General features: G+C 46.0%; 1 protein-coding gene and 1 pseudogene across 1 annotated transcript in view; one reads left to right on the top strand and one right to left on the bottom strand.

The window, feature by feature from the left end:
• LOC116592430 (cationic amino acid transporter 3-like) overlaps positions 1 to 15,624 on the bottom strand; it is a 45,006-nt gene that overhangs the window by 14,009 nt on the left and 15,373 nt on the right.
• On the top strand, positions 981 to 1,079 carry LOC116594570 (annotated as a pseudogene).

Raw genomic sequence — 15,624 nt, 5'->3', positions numbered from 1 at the left:
ACACACTAGAGAGAGGATGCAAATGTGGCAAAATATTAACAAGCCATGCTGGTGAAAGATAAATGAGTGTCAATATACTATTCTTAGGACTTTCTGTAGGTTTAATATTTTTCAAACGAAAAAGTTAGGAAGACTGGGGCATCTGGGTGGCTTAGTGGGCTAAGCCTCTGCCTTTGGCTCAGGTCATGATCTCATGGTCCTGGGATTGAGCCCCGCATTGGGCTCAGCGGAGAGTCTGCTTCCCTCTCACTCTGCCTGCCTCTCTGCCTACTTGTGATCTCTCTCTCTCTTTCTCTCTCTGCATCAAATAAATAAATAAGTCTTTAAAAAGAAAAGTTAGGAAGAAAACAAGACTGTCCCAGTGGTAAAGGTTATGGATTCTTATTCCCTGAATGACCTTTATAAACCAGCATGCCATCACTTTGGGTTGGAACAAAATCCTACCCAGAATGATCTAGCCCCAAATCAGGAACTTTAGATCAGAGGAGTGGGTGGGAAGATAGAAATCCTTTGTCTTTGATTTACAACCAAAATTGTCAGCAAGCAAAAATGCTTAGAAAGAAACCACAACCTTGGCTCAGGTTAGTACAGTTATAAAAACTACATACTGTTATTGTCATTTTGTGGGACTAACACAAATTAATAAATCAGGGCCCTAGGCTTGAGCTCTAAGAGGCACTGGGGAACATGTGCAGAGGTTGGAGGCAGAGAAAAATAGTATCTGGCAAACAGGGGACCAGGTATATGTGTAAGAATTAGGGATACATGGAGAGAGGGAGAGAGGGGTGAAAGAGAACCAGAATTTGTTGAGCTATAAGAAATGCACATATGTTATTTAGTTTAACAACCAAATGAAATAAGTATTATTATTCCACTTTACAGACTGAGAGGTGAGACAACGGTCCTAAGCTCATAACAGCCAGTAAAAAGAAGAGCTGGAATTTAAACTCTGCTCTTTGTTACTTCAAAGATCATGTCCTGTGCTCGCTTCGGCAGCACATATACTAAAATTGGAACGATACAGAGAAGATTAGCATGGCCCCTGCGCAAGGATGACACGCAAAGATCATGTCTTTTCTACTGAAGCACCTTACCTCCACAAAGAGTCAAGACTCTAGAACTTGGCCATTAAAGGAGTATTTGAGCCAGTTCTTATCTTTGAGTCCAGGTCACCCTCTGCCGATGTCTTCCCTTTCATCCTAAATAGATATTAATGAACCAGAGCTAAAACTAAAGGGATCACTAAATCGGAAGGCTCCATCTAACCATGTCCTGCCAAAATCCTAACCCAGTCTTGGTGGGGGTTGGTGGGGGTGGTGGACTGCTTGTCTGGCTCCTCCAATAGAGCATCTGACTCTTGACCTTAGGGTCTTGAGTTCAAACCCCACACTGAATGTAAAGATTACTTTAAAAAAAAAAAAAAGTCAAAGTCTAACCCAATCTAGGGTCAAAATGTCTCCAGACTATATTTTTAGATGCCAAGGAATATTCCAAAGCATCCTCAAACCTATTCTAATAGTTCCCAGTTATGATTTTATAACTAATTATAATTCCTACCCAAAACTTTAATCCATCTCCTTTTGCTTGGCTTTTAGTAGAAATATAAGATAATAGCTCTCTAGTTGCCAAATATGTCACCCACCTGAGACTTCTTTCATCATTCTATCCCAAATCTTTTCTAGTGACTACCTCATTCTTGAGAAGAAGAAGAAGAAAAAAAAAAATCCTCAGTGGAGTCAGGAGCGCTAGAGAAGGAAATGAAGTCTTCACTCTCATTGCATTAGGAAAATGGGGATGGGGACCGGATATTTCTAAAAATGTGAGCTCAATAGCAGGAAGATAGTTGCAATTTCCCTGAAAACCTAAAAACCTCCAGATTTGCCCTTCCCAAACCTCAGCCATCACCCAAGGCTTCCAGATGTTGCTGGCACACACCGTTAGGAAACATCTGTCTCAAAGGACAGCCCCAACTGGGACAAAGGAGAGTAGGAAGGCAGACGGTGCCAATTTAATGAGGATGGTTTAACAAAACATCTTTTTAAGTTTTCTAATTCACTTGGCCATTTGTTCCCCAGACTTGGCTGCCAATCAGGAGCAGACTGGGAATGTTTGCCAGAGAATGGCAATCCCCTCTTTATCCTTAACCCAGAAGGACACAGTACCAGAAAAATGTCAGCTCTCCAGTCACTCCAAAATATGATTTCCCCATTGCAGATCCAAAACTTCATGATGATGCTGGGAAAAAGGACTTGAGCTCTGTCAGACTGATCGTTCTGGTTTGATTGTTGTTGACAGACACCTGACCCAATAGAATATAAAAAGTGAGCATTAGTGTTCCCCATTGTGACCCATGTCTCTGACCAACTCTGAACTCACAGACCTAAGAGCATTGTTAGTATTTACTAATCATCCATGGAAACAAGCACAAAGACCAATAGACATGAGCCACCAATATAGACTTCTCTGTTTATTCTTGTATCTCCTCATTATTTTTTAAGGCTATTAAAAAAATATGGACTGGGGCTCCTGGGTGGCTCAGTGGGTTAAGCCGCTGCCTTCGGCTCAGGTCATGATCTCAGGGTCCTGGGATCGAGTCCCGCATCGGGCTCTCTGCTCGGCAGGGAGCCTGCTTCCCTCTCTCTCTCTCTCTCTCTCTCTCTGCCTGCCTCTCCATCTACTTGTGATTTCTCTCTGTCAAATAAATAAATAAAATCTTAAAAAAATATATATGGACTTGAGATAAGGAATAATGAGTATTCTGAACAGGCTGTTAGTATAGGAAGATCAAAAAAGAAGATAAAGGATTGCCTTTCTATTTTAGTTTCAAAAAGAAGAAAACCCCAATTATGTCCAAGAACAAGAGTATTGACAAAGCAGTTCCCAAGGACCCTGACTTTATTCAGGGAAATTGCATAAAAATTTGGATTAAGTCTAAGGAAATGAAATCAAATGAAAGCCACTGGTTTCAGATATTTGCTGATCACCAACCTAGCCCTCAATTCAATTCAGCTGACATGAAGTCACTTAGACACTTAGCACCTTGTCCACACTAGACCTCCATCTAGTAGGTTCCTACAGCTTGAAAATAAGTGCATACCCAGAGCCAGGCTCCTGCCATACTTCCCGGTCCACCCTCCTGGTCCATAAAATTGGTAACTCTACAAAATGAGATCCTCTCAGCTCTCAGATTCACCCAGCAGCCATCAGACAGTGCTGCCCTTCCTTGAAGTAGGATAAAGCCCTAAATCACATTCTTCCTGACTACTCTGCATTGCAGCAGATAACTGAAGTGTGAGTGCCCTCTACCCTCCTTCTGGAAAATGACACTTTCCTTAAGTCTTAAAAAGACTCTGTCTCTCTCTCACTCCCTCTCCCCATCTCTCCCCCAACCAGAACTGCAGTTTCCTGCTCTCTATTAAATCCAAACTTCCAAGATTGCATTTCCAAGGCTTTCTTTTCACTGTTCTTCTACCGCTTGCTCCTGCTCTTAACCTTTTCTGTGGCTTCTGCTTGACTAGGACAAATCCTTACCCCACACATGCACATTACTTGATATCATTAACATCAGCCCTCACACAAACTGTCCCTCTCTGCCTAGAACTCACTGTTTCGAAACCCTGTTCAACATGACCCTCCTTCCAGAAGCTTCTCTGGCCACACCTACAGATAGATATCTGAGCTCTCTAGTTTGCTCTCTTTGTGTCCCACTCTCTCCTCATGAAAATCCAGTGGCATATCTCACTGACCTAGAACTCTGCACTGAGAGAACACCCAGTCAGTGAAGAGGGCAGGAGTAGTAGGTGAAGAGGTGGAGCCCAGAGCTCCTGCCTGATGACCTTCAGCTGGCCTTACCTTCCCCAGCAGAAGCCTGACGTACAAAGAGTTAACTGGCCACCACCAAGGAAATAAACCCCGGGCTCTATAGCCCATTGTGGTGATGTCAACGATCTAAAATCAGAATGGAGGCCCAAATCTCTCTCGCTACAACAAAGTGAAAGTCGAAAGGAAATAACCCAAGTTGGCTGAGACCAGGTGCATTATCTGTGCCATTTATGATTTGCTCCTATGTCATCCCCTTGATGTGTGACAACCGAACAGACAGACAACGCAGAGTTTATTACTTCCACTGCTTTACTTAATTTGGAAAATAAGTCACCTCGTGTTTTGGCATTAGGCAACTCCGAGTATAATAACTATATGTAAGGCTTGCCTGCAGAGTGGGGAAAGAGGACAATAGTCAAATGACCAAATGGTGTACAGAACAGGACTTCACTTGCTTCAGGAGAGGGAAGTATCCATGAAATGCCCTCGTCCTGTAAGCTCCCAGAGAAAAGGATTTCCTGTGTTTGCTACCATTTTTCCTGTACTGTCTGCACATCACTAAACAGATAGATTCTGCAGACTTTGGTTTGGGTCTAAACTGAGAAATTGGATGGTCCCTCAAGTAGAAACCACAAATAGTTTTTAAGTGAGAAAGACTGGATTCAATCTATTAAAGATCAGATTTCAACTAAGTGTAAATGAATATAAAGGCAAATTCCAAATTAGAAAATCCAGGCACCACAATGATTCTTTGTGGAAAAGAATTCAAGCAAAAGCAACATTTTTCTTCCCCCTTAATTATTAACACCAGCACTGTCACCCCCAAATCACCAGGCACTCATTTACACATTATGCAAGACAATGGAGGCAAACAGAGAACTCTTGGAAACTTAAAATTAAGGGCATTTCCTGGATATTTCTTTCTCCTGAAGGAATTCTTCCCCACCTGCTAAAAAAAGTAAAAGACACATAAACTATGAACCGGAAAGGTCATTCCTAAGTCAGAAATGAACAGTTGGGGCGCCTGGGTGGCTCAGTGGGTTGAGCCGCTGCCTTCAGCTCAGGTCATGATCTCAGAGTCCTGGGATCGAGCCCCGCATTGGGCTCTCTGCTCAGCGGGGAGCCTGCTTCCTCCTCTCTCTGCCTGCCTCTCTGCCTACTTGTGATCTCTCTCTGTCAAATAAATAAATAAAATCTTAAAAAAAAAAAAAAAAGAAAGAAAGAAAAGAAATGAACAGTTAAGGGGCACCTGGGTGGCTCAGTGGGTTAAAGCCTCTGCCTTCAGCTCAGGTCATGATCCCAGGGTCCTGGGATAGAGCCAGCCCCCCGCCCCTGTATTGGGTTCTCTGCTCAGCAGGGAGCCTGCTTCCTCCTGCCCCCCTCTCTCTCTCTGCCTGCCTTTCTGCCTACTTGTGATCTGTCAAATAAATAAATAAAATCTTTAAAAAAAAAAAAAATGAATAGTTAAGGCAAGGGTATATCAAAATCCCAGATGGCTTCATAGCTGGTGGGAAGTTAGAATAATAAAGACCTCGTTTTCCAGTGTTGGCAAGACTGGAGAATATCTTCTGTGCACTGTGGGTTAGCCTGAGAAGGCCCCATGTAAGAAGTGGCATTTACCCCATCTCAGCATTTTGTGTAACTGTTTCCCAGGAAAACATCAGTTCCAGCTACATCTTCAGCTTGGGCCACGATATAATAAATAGAGCCTCTTTTTGGCCTTCCTTCCATGCCCCCCACCAAAAACACAAAACAAACTCCACCATACCCTAAACCAGTAAATCCAGTTAGTTTGCTCAATGATACAGATCCAGTTAAGTATTTGCTACAGATACTAATAGAGATCTAGATGTTAAAATACAATAATAATTCTCAGTCTTGGTCTGTGCAGAAAAGGAAAAGGGAGAGAATCATTTCAGTGTTACTTCTCCCCAGGGGAAAGATAAGTAAAGTTCGGGCAGTTTCCCTGAAAGGTTGCAAAGAAAGCTGAAGTAGGGCACCTGGATGGCTAAGCTGGCTGGGTCTCCAACTCTTGGTTTCAGCTAGGGTCATGGTCTCAGGGTCCTGGGATCAGCCTCCGCTCCATTTCAGACACTATGCTGGGCATGGAGCCTATTTGAGATTCTTTCTCTCCCTCTCCTTCTGCCCCTTCCCCCATGCTGAAGCTCAAGTAACCAAATACAGCTCATGCTAAGGAAAATAAACATCCCAACTTATCTCCCAGGAGTCTTCTGAGAACAACCTCACCAAATGGATCACTTACCAGGCATTTTCCCACCTATTATCTTACTTTGTACTATATTCTGTTTCAATGTTACTTGGAATAATCCATTGTCTCCCTTTCTAAAATAAAAACCCCTGGGGCACCTCAGTGGCTCAGTCAGTTAAGGGTCTGAATTCAATTCAGGTCATGATCTCAGGGTCCTGGTATCGAGCCCCACGTCAGGGCTCCTCACCCAATGGGGAGTCTGCTTCTTCCTCTCCCTCTGCCCCTCCCCTCATCTCTCTCTCTCTCTCTCTCAAATAAATAAATAATAAAATATTTTTTTAAAGATTAAAAATAAAATAAAAACTCCTAAAAATTTAATAAAATGGGGCACCTGGGTGGCTCAGTCAGTTAAGCATCTGACAGGCTCAGGTCATAATCTTGGGGTCCTAAGATCAAGCCCTGCATCCGGCTCCCCATTTAGCAGGAAGTCTGCTTGTCCCTCTCCTTCTGCCCTTTCCCCCAGTTGTGCTCTGTCACTCTCTCTCTCTCTCTCAAATGGATAAATAAAGTCTTTTTTAAAAAAGTAATAGGGGCACCTGGGTGGCTCAGTCGGTTGGGTGTCTTGCCTTCAACTCAGGTTGTGATCCTGAGGTCCTGGGATCAAGTCCCAAGTCGGGCTCCCTGCTCAGGGGGAGAGCCTGCTTCTCCCTCTCCCTCTGCTGCTCCCCCTGCTTGTGCTCTCTCACTCTCTCTCTGTGTCAAATAAATAAAGTCTTTTAAAAAATTAAAATTAAATAAATAGAAACTCCTTAGGGTAGAACATGATTCATGTTCTATCAATGAGGTGAGAAACCATAATTCTACAAGTAAATATTACTAGGGGCAACCTAGACTTGAACTTGAAGGCATGGCAGCCCCTAGTCTGTCTGCTCATTAGACCAAGAGGAAACATAGTCACTCCTCCAACTCACCTACCTACCCTCCTACCCCCAGCACTACACCTCGCAAATCCCTTCTCAGTCTGGCAGAGGCTGAATTCCAAGTAAGTGAAGACCCGTCCTGATGCAGACTAACACACATCAGATCAACTGTATATAAACCAAGTCCATCCCCCCCAAACATAGACCAAAATCTATGTAGATATAGACCAGAACATTTGTGCTTTCTTCCTTCAATATCTATGGAGTTCCTGCTACATGCAGACACAACACTAGTTTCATTGCACCATTATTTGGGTAAACAATCAAATAGCCAGAGCTTCTCTAGAGGCCCTATAGACTCCAAATTGTCTAATATCATTCTGGAATGGTTATGAACAAGTGGCTGTTCTTAGACATTCTGGGATAACTTCTGAAAAAACAAGAGTTAAATCCAATGACCCTCATTCATATACAGGTTTGGTTTCAGTCAGAATCCAGTTTTGGAAATTCTTAACATTTCTATCACACCAAAACAAGATGATCAAGTTGACAAATCAAAAAATCCTGAGCCTCTGCTTTTAGATGTCTTCAGAAACTAGATGGGCTACCAGGAAGAATCAGAATTAGATTTTCCAAACAGAAATCAGAGAGAGAGATGGGGAGGGGTGCCTGACTGGCTCAGTCAGTTGAGCACCGGACTCTTGGTTTCCGCTCAGGTCATGATCTCAGAGTTGTGAGATCAAGCCCCACTTCTCCACTCTCAGCAGGGAGTCTATTTGATTCCCTCTCTCTTTCTCTGTCTGCCCCTCCCCACACCCATATGCTTTCTAAATCAATCGATTAATCAATCTTTAAAAAAGAAGAAGAAGGGGGCACCTGGGTGTCTCAGTGGTTAAAGCCTCTGCCTTCCACTTGGGTCGTGATCCCAGGGTCCTGGGATCCAGCCCCGTGTTGGGCTTCCTGCTCAGTGGGGAGCCTGCTTCCTCCTCTCTCTCTCTCCGCCTGCCAATCTGCCTACTTGTGATCTTTGTCTGTCAAATAAATAAATAAAAATATTAAAAAAAAAAAAGGAAGACGAAAGAGAGTTGGGTAAAGCCAAGAAAGGTGTGAAATTAAGGGATTAGAAAGTGATGTGATACGTTGATGTCAACAGTGAAAATCAATTTCTTCTCTCCTCCCCGTATGATTCTCTAACTCCCCTTTTCTCAATCCCGAATCCTGTCAGCCCAGAACACCTAATAAAAGTCCTCAGGATAAAACAATAGAAGGAAATCCATCTGCCTGCCACTTATTTTCCAAACTACCACTGCAAGGTAGGATGGCCTTTGTCTACAATGAGCACTGATCCACATTCATTTTTCCCCCAAAATCCTTCCTTTCCTTGCAAGCATAGATTCTGGAAATCCTTCCAGTGGTCCCATCTATCACTATGCCCTGTCTCTACATTGAGACTAGAGGTTGTGTGTGGTCAGAGTCCACGGATCCTTCTTCCATGTACCTCCTCCCAGTATACACCCTCAGTAGTAATACAATGCACACAAGGTGGCTTAGGAAAGGCCAACTATCTCTCTGGTTATCCTTCCTCACATCTTTAAATGTGTCCTTTTGTCTTCCCATGTAAGTACTTGGCTGTTGTCTTCCGTCTGTCCTCTCTCACCAGAATTTGTTTGCTTGCTCCCATAGCCCTAGTTAACCGCTCCACACTGCCACCTGCTCCTTTGGAAAGTTAATTTGTTTTTTGTTTTGCTGTAGGAAAGACACCAGATTCTCTGAACCATATGAAAGTTGTATCATGCCTCAAAGTCCTGAGTTCTTATCCAAATACAGATCAATGTGACTTCTCCATCAAGACCCATCTGGGGGCACCTGGCTGGCTCAGCTGGTACAGCATGAGACTCTGGATCTCAGAGTCATGAGTTGAGCTTAGAGATTACTTAAGAAATTTGTAAAAATAATTTAAAATGTTAAAAAAAAAAAACAGGGGTGCTTGGTGGTTCAGTTGATTAACCATCCAACTCTTGATTTCAGCTCAGGTCATGATCTCAGGGTTGTGAGATGAGCCTTGTGTCAGACTGCGCTGGGTGTGCCTGCTTAAGATTCTCTTCCCTCTCCCTCTGCCCCTACACCCCTTCTCCCCTTCTCTAAAAAATAAATAAATAAATATTTTTAAAAGACCCATTTGCCACTCCCAACTCATGTATCACGATGTACAACAAAGAGCCTCCACCACCCCTTTTTTAAGGGAAACACTTTATCCTTATTCCCTTGTTCTTTCTTTTTTTTTTAAGATTTTATTTATTTATTTGACAGATAGAGACCACAAGTGGGCAGAGAGGCAGGCAGAGAGAGAGGAGGATGTGGGGCTTGATCCCAGGATCCTGAGATCATGACCTGAGCCGAAGGCAGAGGCTTTAACCCGCTTAGCCACCCAGGCGCCCCTCCCTTGCTCTTTCTAATCCCCAATCTGCTTTGTGATTTCTGCAATAATAAAAGAAAAATGGGATGAGGGTAAACCAAAAGAACATAATCCAAAAATCATTTTTTTATCACTTTGGAATATACTTGGTAAAGGAAATTTGTCCTTTCACATGATTTTGCTTAAACCAAGATCAAAATGAGCCTGCTTTCTGGAGGCACATAAACCATATCAATTGATAATGAGAGAAGTTGCCCAAGAACTGCTAGAGGGCAAGAGAAAAACAACCTAGAAATCAACATTTGCCACATATAATCAATACAACTGATGTCACACGTGGATAAGTGGTGTCTGGGCTTCTGGTGTCGAGGTACTTCGTACAGGGTACATCATGGGGGAGGTGGGGGGGGCTGGCCTGAGAACAATTTAATACTCCAAGGGCCTTAGAAATTAAAGATAACAAATATGTTTTGTGATAACAGCAAAATGCCTCGTGGAGACCCAGAAAGCCAGTCCTATTTCAGACTTCTCCCCCAAGCCTTTATCAATCAATAAATATGCCTATTATGTACATAAAATTGATAGATTCCAAGAGAGAGAGGACAGAGCCATCAAGTTTCAATGTTTATTTACCACTGGCCCGTTTACAATATATTTGGGACCTCAGATAAGCCTCCATACAGTGTTTTAAAGACCACTAGGCAGCCACACCCCAGAGGAACTTGGAAATCTTTCCTCCTCCAGGCTGACCTGGCAGATACTCAATCCCCACCGCAGCTTTTTTAAATTAGATAAGAAAGGCGAGGAGATACACTCACTCAGCAGCTGTGAAAATAGATACCTAGCTCCTTCAGACTGGAGAAAGGAGACCCACAAGTCTTCTCTCCCAGCGGACGGCGTTATCAAACTGAACCGGCTCTTCTTCCAAGTCCGCACCAATGCCCTCCCTAAGAAGGCAGGACACAGAGACTTTCAGAATCAACAGTGAGAAAGGAGATGTAAGATGGAGGGGGCAGCAGAGTCAGGTGGAAGATTCTTCATTCCTTCAAGGAAAGGGTCTAAGCATCCTATGTGCTAGGCCCTGTGGGAAAGACAAAGAGGAAGAAAGCAAGCTCCGCACTAGGCCAGAAAGGAAAGGCCAGGAGAGAGGGCATGGCAAAGAGGTGGGAGTTTGAGACTGGGTAGCAAGATGGGAATTCAGAAGCAAACACCGTTTCCAGAATCCTATGCATGGAGGAGGTCTCAGTTGGCAGGGGAGTGTGGGGAGCCAGATGGAGCCCAACTTGTGGTGATTTGGGGGCCATTCCCAGATCCAGCTAAAGAACCCACTCACGAGTTCTTTAAGCAAGGATAGAAGCACCCTCCAACAACCTCACCCAGAATATCCTACTAGGTTATAGAATATCCTGCTAGATCCTACCACCACCACCAGTCCCTGCCCCTTCATCCATGTTCCATATCCCTCCAGAAATAAAACTAAAAGGGAACTGGAATAAGTTCACCAGGAGGGATTTCCTGAGATAGTCATTCAATGGTCATAGCATATTCTAACCAGATATGCATTGATCATTGTACTGGAGGAAATAAAGAAAAAGATACAGTCCCTACCTAGAGAACTTCCTGCCCCAGACACTCAAAACTTAAGGTTTCCAAAGCACCTGGGTGGCTCAGCCAGTTAGGTATCAGACTCGATTTCCCCTCAGGCCATGCTCTCGGGTTGCGGCCTGAGACCCTGAGGTTGCAGGGTCTCAGGCCCCATGTCGGACTCTCCGCTGAGCACAGAGTGTGCTTGTCCCTCTCCCTCTGCTCCCCACCAACTTCTCTCTAAAATAAATAAATCTTTAAAAAAAAAAAAAAAAGTAGGGTTTCCAAGACCCTGAAACAGTGACCAAAGGAAAGTGCCTTCTACTTCCCAGTGATCCTTCTTCAAACAGAGTCAAGAACAGAAAAGAAGGGGGCTGAATACACATGTAGTTGGCCCAAAAGCCATGGGTCTCAGGGAAAAGGGGCAACACTGCCTTTACTTGATAGCACTGAGATTCCTCTAAACCCTCAATTAGGGTGTAGGGAGGGGAGAGAAGGGACCACAAGGGAACAGAAGCTATACTAAGACAGAACATTGAAATTGGAGAAGAAAGGATTGCTTCAGATCTCAGAAAGAACCTCTAACTGAGGAAAACCTGAAAATGACATTGACCCTGCTCTCACACATCTCCGTGAGGCACGGACCAAAGGCATTAAAGGAGCACCTCCTTTATTCCAGGCCCTATTCTGGGCAGTGGATGAGTGGCCCAGCCAAGACTATAAAGCCAAAATTCCTAGAGGCAAAGGAGACAGGCAGGAATTGGAAGGATGGCTGTAATGACAGCACGGTAGGGGAGGGGCATCTGGGTGTTTGATTTATGTCTGTTCCAACAGTCCTAGGCTGTCTTCCCCTGCCTCAAGCTGGGATTTTCCCAGATGTGCATCTGCTTCAGGGAAAGAAGGGCGGGTGCTGGGGGAGGGTCTCCATGTCCTTGCATCTGGTCCCAAGAGCTATCCCTTCCCCTTTCTCCCTGTACTATTCACTGCCTGCTGGGTAGAGGGTGGGAGGCTGGGGGAAATGCCAGGGCCCCCAGATAATCACGAGGTAATGAAAAGAACTGGCCCAGGGCTGGGGGGGGGATGCAGAGGACACAGATTTGGGGCCATAAATCTCTCCTGGAGGAGGGGTACAGAATGGGGGGACCTGGTAGTTGGAGCCCATCCAGGTGATTTCACACGAAGTATCTGAACCTTGAGGGGTGGGAGGAGAGAGGTGGAGAGGAGGCAGGGGTATGAGCCAGAGACAGGGGAAGAGCTCAAAGACAGAAGTAAGAGAAGCAAGGGAGAGAGACGGAAGGGGGGTGAGTGGCAAGAGAGGGAACAGGGATGGGGGAGGCAGCAAAAGGAGAGAGAGCAGAGGAGATGTGGATGGCGAAACTAAAAGGCACACACGGTGAACCTCATAAAGATGTGATGGGAACAGAGCCCCTCGGAGACTGAGGGAGGCATGCAGGGAGGGAAGAGGGAGAAGGGAGCGCTGATGGCAGACCCAGCCCTGGAAAAACTCAGACCAAAATACATCTGGAGTCAGAGAGACAGACAGACCGACAGACAGACAGATCTGCCTGACAGAGATGAAGGTGAAGGAGGCAAAGTAGGAACAAAGAAAACAGGGATGCGGTGAGGAGGGGGAGGGAGCAAGACAAAGAGAGAGAAGGAGGCAAGTGTGGAGCAGGAGGAGGGAGCGAGGCCGGGGAGGAGGATATATATTTTCTTTATGATCCTCTTCAATCTCACTCGGCTCGCTGCTGAGCCGGTTCCCCTCTCAGGTGCTGCTGGGTGGTGGATGTGCCCAGAAAGCTGATGGGGGGAAGCTGCTGTGTTGGCTGCCCTCGGGCTCTCTCCCAATGCCAACCTGGGGATCTCAGGGACCCCTGCATGGATAGAAAAACGGCCTCCCTTGCCCTCGCCCCCAAAATGCTGCAATCAAAAGAGGCCTGAAGCTCAGCCCTAAATTTTTCAGAGTTAATGCAGCCTGGCAGACCCAGCGCACGGGGGCGCGGGGGCTGAGGAGAAAGAGAAAGCAGACAAGAAAGGCACGCAAACGCTGGAAAAAGTGTTGGGGACAAAATGGAGAAGAGTGAGGAGATGTGAAGAACTGGGACCATATCTGCATTGAGAGCTGAATAAGAACCGTGCAAAGCATAAGCAAAATAAGATACTAGGGACTGTCCATTAATTTGAAATCAACAATAAAGACACCTTCCGAGCAGTCGCGATCAATGCCTTCAAGCAACGCTCCACCAAAGGCCCCCACAGATATACATATGAAACCCACAAAAGAAGAAAGTGAGAGAGAATAGAGACCTTGAGGCCAGTGTACATGTGTGAATCTAGGTTTTAAGGGACCAGTGATGAAGCGACCAGCTAAGTTTCTGAAGACCTGAGATTTAGCACGGCAAGCTGGCCCCTGCCTTTTCCCCCAAGCTTTCTTGGGGCTCTGCAAAGACTAGCTCCTCTAGCTCCTCTCAGGACCAGGGGAGACTCTAAGAACATTAACTCAAGCAATCTAAAGGGGAAATGTTCTACCCACCCCCTTCCCTGCCAGCCCCCTATTAAGGTCCCAGAGGCCAGATGTCTGGTTATAGCTACAGCACAAGGAGTCTCTTTAGCAGCAAGAAGAAGCAGCAGGAAGAACCTCAACAGGGCAGCTAGTTAGTTAGTTAAGTGACCAGCTCTTGATTTCAGCTTGAGTCATGATCTCAGGGTCCTGGAATCGAGACCCGGGTCATTGTCTGCCCTCAGCACGGAGTCTGCTTGTGTCTCTCTCCTTCTGTTCCACCTCTCTCTCTCTCTCCCTCAAAAAAATAAAATCTTTTAAAAAGGGGGTGGGGGATAACCTTATCACAGATGGTTTGGGCCTCCCCAAGGGAAGTTCAGAGGTTGCAGGAAAGAACTGAGGTCACCTACTCTTCCTAAACACATTCCAAAGAGGTATGTGTAGATGGCCATGGAACAGGGTCAGAAGGACTCCACAAACCAGGGAAAAGGAGGACTCCATCCCCAGAGTCCCTGACAACAGCTAGGTAGGTCAATATATCTAGAATAAGTACCAAAAGTTGGGCAGCCCAGGCTACAGGCCAGCTGAACGACACCTCCCCACCCCACCCCCCACCAACACCCTAAGCAGTTCTATAACTGTTTTTTGGCTGGGTCCCACAAAGCCAGCAACTAGGAGGCTCTGCAGTACCAGAGGGGAACGCTAGGGGGTGCTCGCCAACAGTCAGGCTCCGGAGAGGCAGGAGCCGGCGGACTTGTAGGAAGGCAATCGATCAGAGTCGCCCTGGCAACCGGGCTGAGCCCGAGACAGACAGCACGTCGATAATGAAATCATCGTTAAATGACTTCAAGCCCTAATTAATAATCTGGGCCAACCGAGGCCATGCCTGACTGGGGTCGGGGGGAGGGGATGTCATTGTTGGGGGAGCATTGGAAGCTTCTGGACAATTAATCAATTAATTCACTCACTCAATAATTGGCTCCTTTGTCCTCTGCCGTGCCCCCTCCCCCACCCCGTCCACCTCTGACTGTGGAGAGGGTAAGATGAGATGTGGGCCTAATCGTTTCCAAGGGCCACACGCCCTCCCTCTCTCCTTTTTATCCACCTGTCTGTTTTCTGGATGAACTCACAAAAGCCTTCCACAAGGTGGGACTTCCCTGTGCTCTTCGACAAGACCCACCAAAGAGTGAGTATTTTAGAACCTAGAGCCCTAGCTGTCTAGATACCTCCCCACACCTCCCTACTTCTCCTATTTCATCCCAGCCCATGTGCACGCGCACACATAGACACACGAGCAACCCACAGCCCAGCCAGACTGAGTAAAAGAGCACTGAACTGAGAGTCATGGAAGTCGGGCAAATCCCTGTCACACAAGCCCACCATTAGAAATGTGACTTTGGGGTAGGTTACGTGCCCGCTCGAAGGCCTCAGTTTCCCCATCTGTTACCTGAGGAGACCCAACTCATAGCTATGATTCCTTCCTGTCCTCTCAACTATTATTCCAATCATGGGATCTGGATCATCTCCCAGCCTCTCTACTCAGTTTCTTTACCTCAGGGAGGGAAGAGGAAGATAGGGAAGGAGTGCCAGGTACTGATTTATCAAGTGTCTCATCCCTAAGGAACTCACCTTGAGACCTGGAAAGAGCAGATGGCAGAAGAGTGATGGAGGGATGCTTCGCCCAGCCCATCCCCCAGCTGCCAGGTCATTCAGTCTGCCCACCCACCTTGCTTATTGCTCTCCACAACCCCCAGCAGGAAATGAAAAAGGTACAGGAAATTGCACTTTAAATCCCCCAGCTCCTGGCTCCCTCCATCAAGCCGGGGAGCTTGGGAGAGACTAACCTCACAGACCAGACTTTCTGTTTGTAATTAGTAAGCAGCTTAGGAGGAGACAAGGCTCCCTGCAGAAAGAGCCCCTCCCTCCAGAACAGCCAAGTGGGTTATCAAAAACATGGTGTTGGGGGAGAGCATTTGGGTTTGGGGAGAAGGAATCAGAGGATCTTTTTTTTTTTTTAAGATTTTATTTATTTATTTGACAGAGAGAGATCGCAAGTAGGTAGAGAAGCAGGCAGAGAGAGAGAGAATGAGGGGGAAGCAGGATCCCTGCTGAGCAGAGAGCCCAATGCGGGGGGGGGGGGGGGGGGGGGGGGGGGGGGGGGGGCTCAATCCCA

The sequence above is a fragment of the Mustela erminea genome, chromosome 6 (assembly GCF_009829155.1).
Source record: "Mustela erminea isolate mMusErm1 chromosome 6, mMusErm1.Pri, whole genome shotgun sequence".
Lineage (NCBI taxonomy): Eukaryota > Metazoa > Chordata > Mammalia > Carnivora > Mustelidae > Mustela > Mustela erminea.
This window is presented reverse-complemented; position numbering and strand designations above follow the sequence as displayed.